Source organism: Manis javanica, chromosome 8 (assembly GCF_040802235.1).
Source record: "Manis javanica isolate MJ-LG chromosome 8, MJ_LKY, whole genome shotgun sequence".
Lineage (NCBI taxonomy): Eukaryota > Metazoa > Chordata > Mammalia > Pholidota > Manidae > Manis > Manis javanica.
The window spans coordinates 12,221,133-12,241,005 of NC_133163.1; the positions used below are offsets into that span (position 1 = coordinate 12,221,133).

At 41.9% G+C, this 19,873-nt stretch overlaps 1 long non-coding RNA gene across 1 annotated transcript; it reads left to right on the forward strand.

Annotated features, from left to right (window-relative positions):
* The first annotated feature begins 1,390 nt into the window (after positions 1–1,390).
* On the forward strand, positions 1,391–19,509 carry LOC108395149 (uncharacterized). Its single transcript, XR_005053985.2, has 4 exons — positions 1,391–1,515; positions 10,715–10,948; positions 16,755–16,893; positions 17,398–19,509. It is a non-coding gene; the product is annotated as an uncharacterized lncRNA (long non-coding RNA).
* Positions 19,510–19,873: the final 364 nt, after the last annotated feature.

Consider the following 19,873-nt stretch of genomic DNA (forward strand, 5'->3'; position numbering starts at 1 on the left):
TTCTTGATATTTTTGTCCTCAAATTTCTTAGTGCCTTTACTTAACAGATGGTTGATCTCCTTGTTAGAATTCCTGAGCAACTAAAAGATATTAAAAAAAAAAGAAAGAAAGAAAACCAAGAGGCTTTAGGACAAAGGGAATGGATTGAGGCAAGATTTATCACTTTGGTTGCTTTTGTTGTGATGACAGCCTCCGGTTAGAACGTGTGACTTGCTAGTGTTTCCTAATAATGAATCTTTGCCAGCAGCTCAGTGAAATATGCCAGGAGGGTGGGAAAATGGGTGTCAACACAGGAACAATCTATTGAATCGCCATTTTTGCTGTCCTCTCTGACAGGGGGACTGCGTGGCGAAAGGCAGTGACTAAAATTACTTTTGTTTCAGGAATCTGGAATACTCTTGAGCAACAATGTCAACTGAAGGCAGGGGTAAATTGTAAGTAGAGGCAAACACGAAGGTCATTATGATACCTGTTTAACAAGATTCGATAAATCATTCACTAATATTGATTTAGGGTCAGCTTAATGACATTTTAAAGTAGTTTTTGTCTGGAGAAGATTGTTTTGGTTTCAATTTAGCCTTTTTGCTCATGCTGACCATCCACCCTCGTACTCAGAGTGCATTTGGTGTTCCAGAGTTGGTTTGTATCACAGGACAGCTGCTATACTTTAGAACAAGTGCCCTGAGTTCGTCTGCATTTTCGTGTACAAGCCACTTACAATTTATCCTTAAAGAGGAGCATGGATTGCTGGTTTATTTGTGAGATGTAACATTCCCCTCTCCTAAAAACTGTACCAAAAAAGCCGTTGTGAAACCTGAGCTGTGAGATTTGCAAATAATGTAGCTCTTTATAGTGATCTGTAGTCTCAAGTTTTTGTTTTGTCTTATTTTACTTTTTTTTTTTTTTCTAGTTCCACACTGAAAAATACGCTATGGAGATTTCCACCTCAAGGCTGGCATTTCCCATTAAGACCATAACCTACTTCTTTCAGGGAAACCACCGTTAGTCAGGAAGGTCCTTTCAGCGCAGAATTTACCCACATCTGGGAGGAGCTAGAACCCCTTGTTTCCTGTTGGACCTTTGGAATGTATTATTTGCGTAGGGTCTCCGGTACCATTTAAGAAGAACTCTGTGGCAGCCTTTGTCATTATAAAAATCAGGACTTTTCACAAGTAGGGGGTGAAGAGCTTCGGGTGTCCTGTTTGGAGGTCCTGGAGGTGGGGCAGGCCCGGGACGAGAGGACGCTGCTCCTTCCAGCTCATACTGAGCCAGGGGTCGCTAGCGCTCAGCTAGCAAGTACCCTGCTCTTTACAGGCATTGCCTCCGGCTGTATGCTTCCCTTTAAGGAGATGCCTCAAGACTGCTCTCTTCTTAATTTTCACCAGGTTTCACTCAGCACCACTCCCCTCCTTTGCTGGTTCTCCTATGGCCTACTGAAGGCCCAGGCGGGACAGAGGAGGAGCCAGACGGAGACGCAGCCGCTTCTCTTGCACCTCCTGTTTCTTTGATTTGCTCGTAAGTCACGGGTGTGGGAGAACCCTTTGCCCCTGCCTTCCCCCTCGCTCTTCTTCCCTTTTCTCTCTTCTCTCTCCTCTTCTCCTCTCTGCCCTGCTTCCCGAGCCCTGCCACCTGATCTCCATCCCAAAGTCAGAAGGAAGCGGGGCTAGGTTCGATCCAGTGAAAGCCCAGGGCGGTCCAGGGGCAACACACAAAGATGGCTTTTACAGAGTTTTACCTTTTACCACCGGCTCCTCTTTTTCTCTTTTCCAAGCACACGGGCCCTCTCCCCAGCCTCCAGAACGTCCCTTCCTGAGCAAAGCCAGAGCTTCCTTTTTTTCAGTCTCCTCCTGCTGTCTCTGCTCAAAGCAGAAAGTGTCTTTATCCAGTGACCTGACCCTAGGTCTTTGGGGCTGTTCTTCATGAAGCTTCATCCTCAGGGTTTCTTTGACCTCCAGTCTCTCCATTCTAGGGACGACTTCCTTCATTCCAGCACCTCTCATCCAGGAGCCAGGCTACCTCCCACTCATTCCCAGAAATGCACTTTAAACAATCTTTCCAGCACTCTCTTTGTCCCTAGTCCATCACAGCCTCTAGTGGCTTGACTTAGTGCCTATATTCTCCATGTAATCTGGAGTGCAGAGGCTGGGAAAAAACTGGAGTTCCTTTAAATACAAGGTAGTGCACAGTCTCAGAGATCGGGGTCTCTTTGGCAGTAACAAATAACCCTTACCTTGCTTTGTAAAACATAGTCCAGCATTCTTCATGGATTCACAGATTACAGAATTCTTCATCCAACCTATTCCAAACAGTACATAGTGTGGTTTTATGGACAGGAGCCTTATTCAAACCAATATCCTTGCAACCTTCACCCATACACCACTTATTCACAGTGGAGTTGATATTTGGCTATGGCTTAAAGAATGACCAAAAATTCCTCAAACATAGGAAGGGAAGGGCACTGAGAAGACCAAGGTGGTTGGAGCAGAGGATGCAGATGCATGTATATGGCAGGGAGCAGTGGAAGCTGAGGTCAGATTATTTATGTCCCTGTTCATATAACTGAGTTTGGACTTTATTATGGAGGCCATCATTTCACAAACACCAAGCCCTGGAGGTGCTAACCAGTGTTCCAAGATCAAAGAGTTCATGTATTGATTCATAGATTCATAGATTGGGGAATCTAAATTCTCAATCCCCTTTTTGAAGATTCACAACTGACATTAGAAAGTTAAAGGCTCTGAGAAGTCCTGCAAAGAAAAGGAAATCTTTAATTTTGTACAAAAGTTAGTCAAAATTATTTTCAAGGAATATGTGTCCCCCCTCTAGGACAACTATCATGATTTTCAGGAACAATTTTCCTTAGAGTTTGGGAATTGTTTCTGTCTGCTATGAGGAGGTATGGTAGGATTTTTATTTTATTTTGTTTTGCTTTTTAGTTAGGGAAGGGACTTGGTCTTATTTATAGGAAAATCACTTTGGAAATGGTATATGGAGCTGGAAGAGATGGGAGTCAAGATAAATATTACAATTGTTCACATAAGAGAACATTATCTCTCAACTGACTTTTCTAAAAAGTAAAGCTGACTAGTTCCTTGCTTAAAACTCTACTGACATCTCCTCTGCCCGTATCTGAGGTTCAAACTCCTGAACATGATTGACAAAGCTTTCCATGACCTGGTTCTTGCCTACTTATCCAGCTCCAGCTCCTACCACTTTCCCCTCCTTTACCACAACTCCTCAAGCAAACAAACTCCCCCAAACCTGAAAGGCTTATATATTCCCTCCAGCTGTTCTTGCTAGAGTTCTTCTCATTGGCAGTTTTCTCTTTGCCCTCTTGGCAAACACCTATTCATCTGTGAACATTCCCCTCAGAGGTCAGCTCCTCTGGAAGCTGTCCACACCCATCCCTGGCCTCTTCCAACCACGCTGCCCACTCCCCTCCTACTCCTGGGTAGAGCTAAAGGCTCCTTCTGTGTTACCTGTGTTTCTGTGGTTGTAGTTACCACATGGAGTTCTGGAACGCAGACTTCCTCAAGACCTTATGTATGTGCTGCTCATCACTAAAGATGTAAGGGCTAGCATAGTGCCTGGCACAAGTGGGTGGTCAGTGCCACTAGAGTGAATGTGATGATGGGAATTGACAAGAGGAAATGGAGAGCTGGGGAAAGCTTCAAGAGGACTGGAGAAGGCAGGGTCATGGGGTCTTGGTGCTTTATTGGGTGCGGGGGCTTAGGGAGCTAAGGGAACCTCTGAACTGAACTAACTACCTCAGGAGAAGTTTTGGTAGTGGAGAAAGATGAATTCCATTTTAAACTTGCTACTTTAAAAAAAGGTGTGTTGAGGTATAATTTACATACAGTAAAATGCATAACACAGTTAGATACCCTTGGACAGAGAGGGTATGCTGAATTTGCGATGACTAAGACATCCAGGTGGAGGTATTCTGAAGATGGTGAGAAATGCATTTTGAAGGAGAGGGTTTACTGCTAGAGAATAAGCTCTGGGGGTTCTTGTGAGAAGAGGTTTACAGATGGGGATACAAAAGAGGTGGTGCCCGGGGGTGAGAAATCTGAGGCTTCTCTGGATCTGGATGCCTCAGTCTGTGATCTGGATGATGGAAAACACTCATGAAGGCGGTCATGCACACAGAGTCAGTCACTTGCTTCCTGAGTGAGCGATGGGGCTCCTCTCCCCAGTGATTATGGTTAGCACATACCACACACGTGGAAAGAATGCTAAAATAAACAAAAATGACTCATAGCCTCATAAGAAAACTGAAAATTGCATTAACCATGCTGTCTACCAGCTTCCTGAAACAATGGAGTCATTTTCTAATTATCCCATTAGGCAAATAAATGTTCTTAGTTGGGGGTTAGCATTCATTTTTCCCCCAAAGTATACTGCAGTTAATTAAATGTATAGGAAAAATTCTGTTGGCCTTAGGAATGATGGTGATGTGGTGGGAAGTTCTCTAGTCTGGAAGTCTAGCCATCTTTGGTTCTTTATCCAGCTCTCTCTGGAAAAAGAGAGATCTTTTCCTGTCACATGGCCTCTCTGAGCCTCAGATCCTTGTTTTGTAACCAGCAGAAAATTTTAACTCTGAATCCTATTTTCATTCCACTCCTCAACAAATTTTTATCAAGTGTCTAGACTGTTCCCTCTGATCTGGTTAAGAATCCCTAGTCTAACAATCCTTTGCTCTGGCCCCTGGCCAAGTAGCCATTATTCTCAACTCAAAAGCATGCCAGCATTCTTTTTACTGGAGGATGAAAACGGGAGCTGGGCACCACTCAGGTACTTTATAAGAATTTTTTCTGGCTCAGATAACTGGCTGTAATAGTGCCAATCTGGTGAGGCAGAAGGAACACCAAGATTGGAGCTTAACAGACCTGGATTTGGGTCCCCGTTCTCCCACTTACTAGTTTATGACCTGGAATAAGTTGTTGGATTTTGTGAACCTCGCTTTCCTCATCTGTTAAGAGAGATAATAATCCTTTCTTGTTGTTTTGAAAAACAAGACAAAGTGTGTGGAAACACTTGGTGCTTTTCTTCCCTGTTGCCCTAGCAACCAGCAATTGCCCCATGCCTTTCTTCACCTTAATATTCTAAATATGTAAGCCATTCACCTGGGCCATGACTCAGTTTGTAAAGACTTGCTGGAACTTGGAGGACCAAAGTGGCCTCACTTCCCTCAGCACACATTCTACGATTCCCTTCTCATTTCACTTTAGAGAGACTTGAAATCAGGCCCATTTTATCTCCACTTTCTAAAACCTGGGAATGTGGTTTCTAGCAACATTTTCACTCTTTGACATACTATAGATGTACCAGGGAGGTGGTTAAGTTAATTGAATTTTATTGGTAATGCTTCCATATAGACTATACAGATCTTTAAAGATTTAGGAATTATGTCGTGAGTTCTGATTACCTTGTTTACAATGAGGAAGCTGGGGCTGGGGCTGGGGGATTGACTAGCTCCAGGTAACCAAGTGGTAGATTGGCATATAGGTCTCTTGATTTCTGGTCCAGCTCTCTTTCCCTTAAACCACAGAATCTTTCCAGTTCTAAATATTTCAACTGCTTGTATTTCAAATCACCTGAAAGCTAGTTGCTTAAGCCACAGAGCTCTCCTTGCCCTTTTGTGTGGAAGGACATTCACGAATTGAGACCACTTTGGTGTCCTTTCATGGGGGTTCAATGAGGTAAACTTTGACACTATGAGGGACAGCAGAAACCACAGAAAGGCCAGAGGTGTGTAGCAACTCAAATTAGAGTTGAGGTAGAATATGCATCATTGGAGAAGGAGGGATAGAAAATGGATGGCTGCCCCTTCAGTCTAAAGACTGTGACACAGAGGGAGAAGCAGAAAGGGGTTCCCCATGGTGCTCTGGTCTTTAAAGTTAATTAGGCTCATTAGCAAGCAGCCACGGTATGAACAGTGCTGGGTGGCATTGGAGGCAATGTTTGGTGACACTACAGGGGGCATACCATGCACACCTCTCCCTCTTCTCCCCTCCCTCTCATCTTTTCTTTCTTCCCTAAACTGACCTTGAGTATTTTTGATATACCAGGTCTTGGGCGAGATCCTTAGCCCTGACTCTGAAGAGCCTGTGCTTTCTTTCTCCTTGGTTTCCCTTCAAAACTCACCTGTCTTCCTTACTCATCTCCCTGACCTTTGTCCTTTTGTTCTTCCTTCTGCTCCACCTCTGTCTTCCCTTTCCTAGGTGACTTTCTTTTTTTTGACAACACGGAAGTCAGCTGTAGTCTCCTGGCCTATGAAATCTAGATAACACTGCCTTGAATTCTTCACTCCATGCTCTATAGAATTCCAGATCCTGCCAGATTTTTGAGCATTCCCATGGAAGGTATAGGGGGCTTTTATTTTCATGGTCACCTCTGACTCCCAACTCTGAACTTCCCTTGAATTTGCTTGGTTCATAGGCCATTTCACTACCAACCTTCCACCTCTCCAATCCCTTGCCGGTTGGCTCTCCCATGAAACTGCCTCTTGCTTGATTTCTACAAAAACAAGATGGAAGAACACCGTAGTGGACTGAATAGTGTCCTGCCAAAATTTTTGTTCACCCAGAACATTAGAATGTGACCTTATGTGAGATAGGGTCTTTGGATATGTAATTAATCAAGTTAAGATGAAGTCATATTGGAACAGGGGGAGCCCTAATCCAATGCCTGATGTCCTCATAGGAAAAATAGAGGTCACAAAAGAAACAGGGAGAAAGAAGCCCAGGTGAAGACAGAAGTGGAGTTGTAATGGTGCAGCTAAAACCAAAGAACACCAGAGATTTCCAGGACCCACAGGAAGCTCAGGAGAGGCAAGCTCAAAAGCAGCACAGCCTTGCTGACACGCTGATTTTGCAGCCTGCAGAACTGTGGGAGAAAAAAAATTCTGTTGTTTTAAGCCAAGTTTGTGGCACTTTGTTATAGCATCCCTAGGAGACTAATACAACACTGTTTTCACTTGGGTATGTAGTCAACCTTACGAAGGGTTTGAGAGTGGAGGGTGGGACAGAGAGGAGTTTCCATTTCAGTTCTCCATTCCTGCTGTCTCGCTGGCTCCCTCTCCCATGCTCAACTTGCATCCTCCTTCCTACAGTGTCCCTAAACTCCAACTTCATCTTCCTCTCATGAAGAACTCCTACACTGAACCTCAGTCCCTAGCCACCATTCAGGCCAAAGCCCTTCTAGATGCTCAACCACACAAAAATACTTTGCAGGCACTAGCAGCTCTTCTCAAAAGAGATATGTGGCTTAAAGAAAATTCCTGACCCCATTCCTTTTCTTCCTCCTGTCCTTCAGCCTGCCAGAGACAAGGGGCAGTTTCCTTTACCAGCACGCTACCCCTTGGAGCTCTCTCGGTATGGACTGTAGAACTTGAGAGGGACCCTCCATCCGCAAGTCACTAGACAAGATGCCCTGGGCACTAAAAGAATAGAAGAGGTTGTCCCAGTCCTTGAGAAGCACTCCAGAAAACCAGCCTTAGCTTTTCTTCTTTAAAAACTGTTCAACTTGTTGATTTATCCTATCTTCTAATAATGATCTCTTACATCCTACTTCCTCCTCCTCCCTCTCTGCGTTTCCTCATCTGCTACGTGCCTGTATTTGTAGAACTTTTACAAGTATTATCCCCCTTATCATTCTTTTATTTAATGCTTATAAATTTATAAAGACCTGTGGGGCTGTATTTTTCTTTCCAGTTTTTTAAAATAGGAAATAAGGAAAGTCAAGTCCAGAGGTAAGGTAAATTGCCCAACATCAAGTGCGTTTAAATGACAGAGTGTGCCCTAAACCACAGGTCTGTGCCCTTTCTGCAAATGACATGGCCTTTCTTAGAATGGTTGTGAGCTGCAGCCTTTAGCCTGGAAAGATTCACTTAGTTTAGACTCGCCATCTTCTTGTTAGAGCAAGAGCTCTGAATACTTCAGCTTGATTCCATTGAGACATCACTCTTTTTTAAGAACCGACCTCTAGCCTGATTTTAAATTAAGCTTATAAATTGGTTTGAAGAGCTTTTTGTTTTGACTCTGGTTTTAGAGAAATATTCTTACTAGGTTACACGGATATTTTGAAACTTAGTCCTTATTTTTTTTTTATTCAATAGAAGTTTGCGCAAACAATGCATCCCACAGGAGAAACTGATGCCAGATCCCAGATGTTTAACACGTTTTCTTCAGATAATGGAGTTCATAGCCTCTTGTGCTTGTTAAACCAAAACATGTTAAAACCATAGAAATGATTTTTAATATCTAGGAGTGTTGCAAAGACAGGCTGGATTCTGGGCAATTGAAGTATTTCAGCTACCTTTTTGATCACAGGGTTTTTTTTTGTGTGTGTGTGTAATTTTTAGAAACAATCCAAGCAGCCAGTTCAATGAGGGGGAGCGTGAACTCTTTAGTTTTGACTCAGTTTCCTTTTGTCTCAGTTGATCTATGCAGAAATGTTCAAAAAGGTCCTTTTCTAATCCTGACATTGACTCTCTAATTTATAATCACTCACCTGGTTCTGCCATTCAATCAACCAACCATTTAATGTGGAGTTTTAGGGTTCAGAATGCAGTAATATTAATAGACAGCACATACTGGGGACAGACTGTGCCAATCGGCATGCTGTTTCTCTGCATATGCTACACCATTTAACCCTCACACCCATCACCTTGATCCCAGCCACCCTCCCCTCTGCCAGGGTGACTAGCCACTCTCTGCTTCCCACTTTGCTCCTTCAGTCTCTTCTTAACCCAACAGCTGGCGTGATCCATGTAAATGTTAAATCAGTTCATGTCAGTCCTCCACTCCAAGCCCTCCAGGGCTTACATTTTGGGGATCTAGTATCTGTAACTAACTTACTGAGCCATTGAATGAGCGATGATACCTGAAAACTGAGGCTCTCTTGAATCGTTGGAAAACAAATGATTTGGGGAAATGTTTCTGATAATTCAGGATACACATTTTGAAGTACCAAGCCTTTAAAATAATTTTAGTCAATTTGATAGATTTTTAAGTAAAACATTGACCACTTTCTGGTCTTGGTAGCCAGACTACCAAGTGTAAAGTTTTACTTAGTGATGCAGGATTATCATCATAAATATTGGTGGCTACACTCTGCTGTGTTATAAGACAGTGTGTAGATGTGTGCACCTCCACACTGACTGGCTCCAGGCAACTGTACGCCTTAAGTCCTCATGTCTCCTCTGTATAATTTTACATGGGCATTTAGGAAGGGAAAAAGGAGTCACAAATGGGCAATTTGCATTCTGACAGTTCTGTGGAAGCCTTCACTGTGATGATGCTTCAAAGGGAGAGGTAAGTTTATGTGCTAATTATAAGTGAAAGAGCCTTAGATCACTAATAATCTATTTCTTCACCATCACCTCCACCCGGAAGCTTTTGCAATGGCGTCCAACAGCTCCAGAGCAATCGCCATTTTTAGAACTTAAGGCCAGAGATACTTTGATACTGTCTGGACCAAACAGAGGGGAAATAACCAGGGAGAGGATGGAGGGGGTATTGGACACAAGGTCCATTCACTTCACCTCTTTATTTATGGAAGTTTTGTTCAAAACACTGAAATTATCATTCAGCCCAAGACCAACTTAATCTGCCAATATAAATCTTTATATACATTCCATTATTGTGAAGTGGTCTTAACCATATTAATTCACATTTAAGTAGTGCTTTAATGTATATAAATGCTTTAATATGTTTTTCTTTCATTTGTCAAATATTTGTTTGGTATCTCCACCACTGCCCCAGGCCTTATGATAGATATTAGGAGTGCAAAGATATGGCCTTGTTCTTCTTCATTTTCTTATTTTGATCATCAAAATGACCCTGAGAAAGCAAAGATTATTATACCTACCTTGCAGGAAAGAGATTGAGGCTCAGGGAGGCTCTTGAACTGTCGCAGAAGAAATATTGAAGTCAGTATTTAAATTCAGACTTTCTGCCTCTAAATCCTATTCTCCCCCAAACCCCCAGTATTCCATGCCATAAACAAACACTGAGAGGCAAGCACTTAAAAAATGAAAAAGTGTGTAAATCATAATCAAAATGAAAATGCCAAAGACTCAGTTCCAAATTTTGTGGGGACCTAGTTTTCTGAGAACATATATCAAATCTCTGTGTTTGAGTGAGAGAAATTAAGCAAGTATTAACTTAGACAAAAGATGTAATTTATGGGTTTATAACTGGTGGGGCTTATGTCCTAGTACAATGAAAAACGGTGCATTTTCCCTCAAGACTGAGTGGAACCAACACATCTGTTGCCTTTGGAACTTCATATCATCTCTTATCTTCAATTCTTTCAGCATATCAACTTCATTCTCCTTTATTATATATTGACGTCTTCTCCACTGGAGATATGGCCACCAACATGTCTTCTATTACTCAAAAGAGGACTGACTGTTCTTTCCTGGTGATAGTTGGGAAAAAAATTCTGGAGGATTCTGATTGCCCCTTCTTGGGTCAGATACCTTCTCATGAACCAATCAACTAGGGGAGTGAAATCATGGGAGAATATAGCATCCACTGCAATCTGGAGTGGAGAAAGGAGTGGTTATTATGATCAGACTGTAAACAGATGGCTACTTTGAGCATCCTAAATTAATCCATAAGAATGTATTTTTCAAGAAATATCCTATTAAATGTTTGGAAGTGAAATAATTGCTGAATTTCATCATGATCTTGTGCTGTGTTTAAAGGGGTCAGCGCAATGCCAAAGGCATGAGCCGGAGGACTCCATGTGGAAAAGTTAAGGAATCCTTGTTACTTTTCTCCAGTCCTGGAAGTGAAGAAGGAAGGCAGAATTTGGAGATGGCCCACAGCAGTGAAAGCAAACGAGTGAAGGATGGGCAGATGGTGACCGTGACAAGAACTGAGCATGTAGCATGACGCTGCACTGATTTCCAGGCATGGCTAAAGTCATCTTGGAGAAGGTAGGAGGCAAAATCCAGAAACTCCCGAATCCAGAAAGATTATTAATCTTCTGGTACTTTTACCATTTTTCATGTAAGTAGATAGATCCAGGGAGAAGTGATCTGTCCAAACCATAAAGCCTTAATTGTTTCATCAGAACAAAAAATGGCATCAACCCTTTCCTATGTCAGGGGTCATTCTTTTGAGGGAAATTGGACTAAAGTTAATGGAATAGTGTGTTTTTTTCCCACTAGGCCAACCTTTGACAGAGAGCATGTGTAAATATGCAGATGGCTGGTGATGATGAGACAGGTGATAGAAATGTAAGATGCCAGAAAAAGGGATACAGGAAAAGTTCAGAGTCAATGGGTTTTGAAAGGAGACTTTATTTCCTTCATAGTTTATGCAAAGCTAGATCCTGTATTGCTTACTCAGGGCAACCCTGTGAATCTGCTCCTAGTTATCATATGCTCAGGTGGGTCACAGCCTGAGGATTTCCTTTTACTTAACCCTCTTTTCAAATGTCTTAGATCAGTGAAATGGCTTTCCCAACATCCATTCCATCCTATATAGAGTAGCAATGTGCTTTGAGCGGCTGATCTCAACTTAACTGGTAGGCTTGATTTGCCAGAATGTTATCTCATCCTCTTTGCCAGTTGTGGGTTCAAGAATGAGCATGTGTATGGGCCCTCAAATCAAATTCATAAACCACTACTGTCATGGAATTTTGGATGTGAATTAGTTTTGCATCTATATTTCTTGTTGTTTTTGTTTTATTATAACTGGAATAAATAATAAATGGAAATATAAAAGAACATTCATCAAAAGCCTAAATGTAAAAAGCTTGGGATGAGAGCACTCCAGGGCCTGTGTCATCTTGCACAGTGAAGGTATTGATGTGTTCAACCCAAACCAAAGAGTCCTCCCTTAATGTTCCACTCTGGATAGGACCCTAGGACCTCTCATAACTTGAGGGGAGCACCTTCCCACCAGCACAGCATGACAGCAACCTGGAATTCCCTACCTTTAGATAATAATCACAGCAATTCATGTTTCTATATATTGATACCAATAAAATTATGAGAGAAGAAAAAGAGTGAGCAGGTGACCCAGTTCTGGCCAAAGAGATATGAAGAGAGGTTTGATGGCTTCTAGAAAAGTGTCTCTCTCAAGAGAGGCTCAGGGGAATTCATTCTATCCCCCTGAGCTGATTTGAAGGACGAAGGTCTGATTGCCCCCCGGCAACTGTTTTACAAAGAGGAGAGACCTAGATTTAGGAAGAAGTTTATATAATCTAGAAGAGGGCAAAGGGAAGGAAAACATCAGTGATAAATCACAATGTCAGTTGTAGTGTGGTTTCCAGTAATTTGTTACTAGCAATTTATACCAAGGCTTTGAAATTATTTATTTGTTTGTTTCTTTGCAAATCAGAGCAGAATCAAGCTTACCGCTTACATGAGTCATTTATTTTAATTCTGGTAGACTTCTCAGAGCCAAGACATGGAACCTGGGAGCATCATTCCACCCTGAGAGCTGTTGGCTTGGATGCCTCTTTTGGTTAGAGTTGGAAGGAACCTTAGAGTTTGTGCGCTCAGGGTCAGATTCTTTTTCTTTTCCACATACACTGTAGCTAAGCCAGTGAGGTTAAAGACTTGTGATTACATTTGGTATTCTCTTTCTAGTTCTGATGGTCTTTGTGGGGGAAGGAATAAAGACATTCTTCTTGATCATCTGCATTGTCCTGCCCCATGATGATCTCTAATAAATCAAATCATCTTTAAGCATCCACTGTGTTCTCAGCACTCCACTAGGCAGTGCAGATATAATGACGATGAGATATGGTTCTCTAGGAACCTAGAAAATAGGCAATTGGAAAGCAACTTAAAATTAAGTGCTAAGCTGGGTGTATAAGCCAAGCTTCTAAAGAAAAGGGATGTGGATGAGAACTGAGCACTTACTGGGTTGCAGGGCGCTTCCCCACTCAGAAGCTGCTGCAGATGCTTGATTGATCTTGCCTTCCCTAGCTACTTCTGGCGGGACCAGGGTGAACATCTGACTCAGGGGTGCTGCAAGTATAAACCAACCAACAACCTGTGCTTTGTGTGTGAAAGTATGAGACAAGCCTGTCAGATTTCTGGAATTTGGAAAGGGAGAAGCAGTTACTTCTCTTAGGTGGTAGGCCCTGAGCTCAAAGGTCTCGTAGATTTGTCATCAAGGAAATCATTGTGAAATCATGTATCCACGGCAGTTATGAGGGATTAGAGACTCAAAGAAGTTGGATGGGATGTGCCGGTGTGTAGAAAGAAGCAGTCTCCATGAGATGAGAGGCGGAAGGGTGTCTGGACTTTCGGAGACCCGCTTGGTCAGAGATTCCTGAATTCATATAGTTTTCCATTGCTCTTTTACCCAGATCAGGGCCAGGACTAGACTACTGGAATTAATTTGAGTCAGTTTCTGTTGCTTGTAATCATCAGAGCTCTATCTAGAACAAGAATTCATAGAAGAGATGGTGATTTCAGTTGGCCTTGAGTAATGAATTAGATTTGTGTAACAACAACTCCTGTTTCTGGGTTTTACACTTAACTGACCAAGCCTGCAATGTAGTGAAAGGCGCTTAACCTTTAGTCACACACAGCCTTGTTCAAATCCTGACTCCTTGACCGCTTCTTTGTGATCTTGGAAAAGTTACTTATCTGTTAATTAAAGTCTACTTGTCTGTAAAGTTTACATCTAACCTACTCTGCAGGGGTGTTGCAAGAGTTAAAATAAGTGTGTGTATATGTGGACCATTACCACAGTGCTTGGCATATAATGGGTCAGTGGAAAATGGAAACTATTATTATTCCAAACATTGTTGAATGGGAGAGGGAAGTAATTTATTCCCAGAAATGTAAAATGGTTTGATTGAGGCATTTTTTTTATTTCTCAACATTTTAAAAATGGCTTTGCGTGTTTGGGTGGGGGGAGTATGTGGGTGTGTGTGCATGCGTGGTTGTTTGGGAGGGGTGTTGCTTGTCTCCCCTTGTGTGCTTTTCTGTGGAAGTTGTATTCACTATGTTCTCGGTCTAGTTATTGTTATCAATCAGGCATGTGGTATGAGATGAACAGGGGTGATGAGTTTGTCAGGCTGCCAAACAAGTTCATGTTTTGCAGGAAACACCAAATAGTTTCCTGAGGGTATGTTTTTTCAGGAATGGAAGGGTATGCTTCACTGGTCTCCCAGACCCTGTCCTGTCCCTTGAGTGCTGTCACCTCACAGCTGGCTCTTTAAACACCAGTACATGGGGCTGCTGTCCAGTTGTGCTGAAAGTGTGTGTGCATTGTTGTTTTCTTCTGGTGAGTGAAGCCCCATCAAATAGGAAATGGATTGCAGAACATTTCCCACATTTCCTCAAGAAATACCTCAACATCACCAGTCCTCTCGTAAACTAGAAGGATAGGGGAAGCTAGTGAAAGGCAGGGAGCATAGGAATGTCTGAAAAAATAGGATGAAAAGGGTTTTGAGACCCCCCCCCCCCACCAATGCTTCTAATTCCTATAAACATCAATGCATACTTCAAGCTGACAAATTAAGATGCAATTGTCCTAAAAATATGTCTTTGGATATTTGCTTCCTCTGCCAACCCCATTTACTCATAGATTCTCCTTATAGACTTGGAGCAGATTTAAAGAGAGGGGAAGAAAGTCTTGGCAACCTAAACGACCTGGGGATTTTTCTGGGTGTCTGAGTTTTCCTAAAACTCTGATGAAAGCAAAAATCCCACTTGATAAGCTTCAAATTTTATGTCAAACAGTGATTTTGAGTTGCATTTGTAAATAACCATTCATATTCAGAGTAGCCTTCTGAAGAGTTTTTTTTTTTAAATAAATCTTTCTTTCCTCTGCTTGTACAAATAGATTTTACATTTAACCAAAAGAATAGAAAATGTCAGAATTTTACTGAGATTGCGAAGCCGAATCGTCTCATTTACCATTGGCCGAACTGGTGCCCCCTTGTGACTTGGGAGGGGAACCCTGGGCACTGTTCTGAACTCCGGGACCAAGATGGGGTAAAACACAGAAATGCTGGCAGGTTTCCTCATCCTGGCACCTCCTTCATCCCATCCCAGAAAATCATGGTTGGAAGGTATGTCAGGTTGCTATGTAACAAATGGTCCCCAAAACCATGACATAAAATGACAATCATCTATTATTTCTCACTTGCTGGTCAGCTGGGATAAGTTCATCTAATCTGGGTTTATGTGGGACAGTTCTGCTCTCTGTCCCTCGTCCTCATTGGACCAACTGGCGGGCCCAGGCAAAATCTCCTCATGGCACTGGCAGAAGGACCAGAGGGCAAGCAGAATCGTGTGAGGTCTAAACTCTGAACCTTAGCACTGTTCCTTCCATCTCATTCTATTGGCCAAAGCAAGTCAAATGGCTGGACCCATAATTAAGTGGCAGGGAAATATTCTCTACTGTTTGAGTGGAAGTAACTTCAAAGTCTTTGCAAAGGGTCTGGATACAATGAGGGATGAAGAACTGAGGCAAATACTGTAATTTACCACAGAGAAGAAGGTCTACCACTAGGATTGTACCCTTGGTGAGTGGAACCACATAGCTTATCTGCAACTGTGATAGGTCAGTCGGTTCTGTGGCATTTGCGGTGGCTCTAATGACTTGATGCTATTAATAACTCAATATTCCTCCTAACTCTTCTAACTTTGGTTCCATATCCCTCCCCAGGAAACCTTCTGATTATCATTTAGCTTCCTGTACGACTGTTTCTGCAGGGTGTAGTGTGTTGACCATAAGATATAAATGTCTGGGACCTACACTAGTTTTATTTCTCATGCTTAGACAGATTCTATTAATATTAATAGACCCTGTTGTCTACATCACTCTCTAGTGAGCCTGACTGAATCTTCTTCTTCAACAGAGTTTGACTTAGTCTGCTACAGGGGAGAAAAAGCAAATTTCTAAACTTGAACAGCTGAGAGTCAGTTTCCATACTATGCTAAATTCACACTACAAAGCCAATGGGAAACTAACTAGCCATACACTCTCAGGGAGACTTCTACCAAGGTATAATTTTTGCCCAGATTTCTATAATTCCTATATACACATCTGGTACTTCTCCTTTCGTAGTGCAGGGGAAGAGAGGCACAATCCACATAAGGTTCCTGTTGGGCAGGCAGCCAAGTCCATACACAGCAAGTCAGAGGGGCTTCAGTAAGACCAACAGAACCACTAGAATATTTCTGATAGAGTAAGATCTTAACAGAATTGTGGGAGAACTGGGAAAGGAAAGGTCTGAAAGTGGGATTGAAGGATCAGAGAAAAGTCACTAACCAGCCTCCGTGAAGACCTAATGCAGGCGAACTTGTAGGGTCAGAAATTGCAATGCATCTAGGAAGCCAGGTACATCTAGTTGCTTGAAAATGATCCATAAGGAGAGCTGTGGAAAAGTCTATGGACAGCTGTCACTCCTGTTTATCTTCATCCAAGTTTTGGATGTGGGCCGGGGCGTCTGGTAGCCAGCAGGACAGTTAGGAAGAGGAACTAAGCATATAGGGCAAGGGCGGGCTAGAACGTGCCAGCATCTCTGTGTTTGTCTGCCACTGTGACTGTGAGGCTCTTCAGAGTAATGACTCTGATTCACTTCTGTTTTCTAGGTCTTGTCCAAATAACTCTTTTTGGTCAATCTAACATAAAAACCATATAGGGAAAGAAATTTTGGGAAATTCAGTTCTGGCTTAAGTTGACACAGTTTAAACCATTGTACATGGAGCCCAGAAAAAAAGAGTCTTTTTCTTCAGGTTTGAATAATTTCTTCCACCCATACAGAGTTCACAGGAAGTGGGGATTTGGATGTTTCTTTGCTTTTTACGATGAATCTGGGAGCCTGTGCTTGGATTCCTGGGGCACTTCCACATGATGTGCTCCGTGTGTCTCTCATCCTCTTTGGACCAGTTTCCCAGCCTAGGTGAGTTGTTTCTGTGGTTGATAGAAAACCCTCTTTTGTTTCTTTTTTCCTGAATCTTCTCTCTTCCTTCCTCTTTTATTACTTTTCTTTCATCCCACTGGGGCTCTTTTCTCCATCCCTAGGGACTGAATGTTTTTCATTTAGGCCTCCATGATACTGTCAGTCTTTAGATGCTATGAAGTTTCACTGATTAATGGGGCTTGGAGGAGGAGGATGGGCTTTGTGGTTTTGGGGTGAGGGCATGGAGAAAAGAAACAGTTATCATGATTAGGTCTCATGGTGGAGCATCTATGATCAGCCATTTTCCCACTGTTACCTTAGCTTTAGTGGGTATCAGCCATCCAGGAAAGAAGATGAGAGAAGGAAAAGAAAAAACTCATCCAATCACAAATATTCCTTAACTTATTCAATATGTGTTGTGAAAATTGATACATAAACTCCTTAGTAAGATATTCAAGGACTTCCGAACCTATCTTCTCACTCTTATTTTCTCTCTCTCCTCAGTCTATCCCCTACTTTGAGTGACACTGGACCTCCGGAAGCTCGCTCAGGGAAATCCTTCAAAGTGCATGAGAGATGGGCAAGGGCTGGTAAATATGGTGTGATGGTGACTCTGTGCTTGCTTTCAGGACAAGATGTCAGCACTTTTGACCAGGTAGCCGCCTGAGAGAGGGAACAAAGAGATGTGTATCTATATAGATTTTTCTTTATCCACTTGGGACAAATTTAAGGTCTCAAAGGCATTAATACCTTCTTTGATAAATTTCCATGTCTCACGTCTCTCACACAATGTTTAGAGCAGCAGACATTTTCTAGTGTTTTAAGTAATCTATATGTCATTATTTATGACAGTTTTAATCATAAAGTAAAGCTAGCTGCTGGGGGCAAAAAATTCCTAAATGTTAGTCGTTCACCCAATAAAGTTTATTTTTCACTCACATCACAATCCAATCAAGATTAGTGGGTTAATAGTTGAGGGAAACTTTGTTCCATGAAGTCAAACAGAGACCTGGACTTTTTCTACCTGGTCACGTCTTCAGTTTCAGTGGTTCAAGGTGGCCAAGGAACGGGAAGAGTGAGAGAATAGGGGGAAGGCTCACCAGCTTTTGATTGGACCCAGAAGTGAAACTCTACCTCTGCTCAAATTCTACTGGTAAGAACTGGTCACATGGCCTTACCTACATGTAAGGGGAATGGGCAAAGTAGTTTAACTTTGTGTTCAGGAAAAGGACTAGAGGTTGGGTGAGCATCCATGACTCTGCTGATATGTCACTTTCTCTCTGAATCAGTGTTTAGGATTGTACCTGGTACACACTCAAAAATGTTTGTTGAACAAGTAAATGAATGAATGAGTGACTTTTGTTGTTATGTTTTTCTGAGGCAGAAAAGGGGAAGGAAATAATTTTGGGGGAAGCAGAAACCTGCATCTCCTATTGTATTCATATGACCACTTACACTTATGAAATTATTTCACAAGCATTCTTGGAATTCATTTTCTTTTATTTTTTTTCATTCATTCAACCAATACCTGAGTATATTCCTATGTGTCAGGTACTATGCTGTGTGCTCAGGAAACAGATGGACACCATATTTCCATTAGGAACTCTCACAAAATGAGTTTAGTAGAGTGAGGGAAAAGAAGCCAATAATTACAGTTACAGTGTAGGTGCCATGTTACAGATCTGGATGGATGGAGGTGGTAATGTTCAGGAGGGGCACCCGATTCACTTTGGGATAGGTATTGTGGGATTTCATCTTCTAGAGGAGGTGATACTTCATCCAGATGAAATGAATCTGCCAGTTGATGCCCCAAAAATAGACATAAGGGGAAGGGTAGTATAATTTGACAATTTAGGGAACTACAATTAATTCAGAAGGTCATGATGAGAGTGGTGGGAGGGAAGGTTGGCAAAGTAGGGCTGGAATGAGTCATAAAGCACTTAACAAATGTCACTAAATGAAGGAATTTACGGCAGGGATTAAGTGGTTGGTTTCTAATAGAATGAAAGAATGAATACGAACAGTGAAATCTTATCCACATCAACCCAAATGTATTTTTCTCTTCAGCTCTGCCTCAAATAATATAAGACATTAAACATTAACGTTTAACATTAAAAAACAAACAACAAACAAACACCCACTCAGAAAGTTGCAACAATCATTCATTTTATGAGAACAGGTTGAACACAAGGACACAGAGAAAGCATACAATATCCTCCATTCATGTTCTTGTAGCCTTGCCTCTGAAAGTGAAACAGGAAGGAAGCCCGTTTCAGGGAAAACAAAAGAAGTGGTTTCACTGTTTTCAAAGAACTAGATATCTGTCAACAGAGTGGTTTCTTCTAAGGAAGGTTTTTAGATGGAAGATGAAAGAAAACTAAGAACAATTCAGGGAGCTTTTGCTCTTGGACTTTCTGCATCAGAGAGGAGGTTGATAAGGTTGTTCGGGTTAGGGAACCAGGTACTCCATAAAGGTACTCAATAAGTATTAGTGAGCATTCATGCATTCACTCATTCTTTGTTCATTCAGCATCCTTGGGGTGACACTGCTGTGCATTGCACTATGATGTCAGGTGCTGGAGAGGAGTAAAAGACAGGTATAGGTCCTTGCCCTTGAGAACTAACCCATGGATCCAGAGGTTTCTAACCAAGAATGTGCTCTCCTTAAAGATATATATATATATATATATAATGTAACGTATCTTTAAAAATCCTTGGAGTCCGAAGTCCAGAGTCAATCTTGACTCTATAGTTGGGCAACCACTGTTTGACCCTCAATATTTTCAACTATAAATTGAGGATAATAACAATCACATCACAATTACAGGGATTAAATGAGATGACTCATGTGAAAGCTTTGTGTAAATAGTACAGAACTTTGCAAACATTTGTAATAGAGGGACACATTATTGAAGGTGAATGTACTGGGACTTTAAAGCAGTGTTCATCAGTGTGTGTTGAAACATTAATGGCCCTGGAT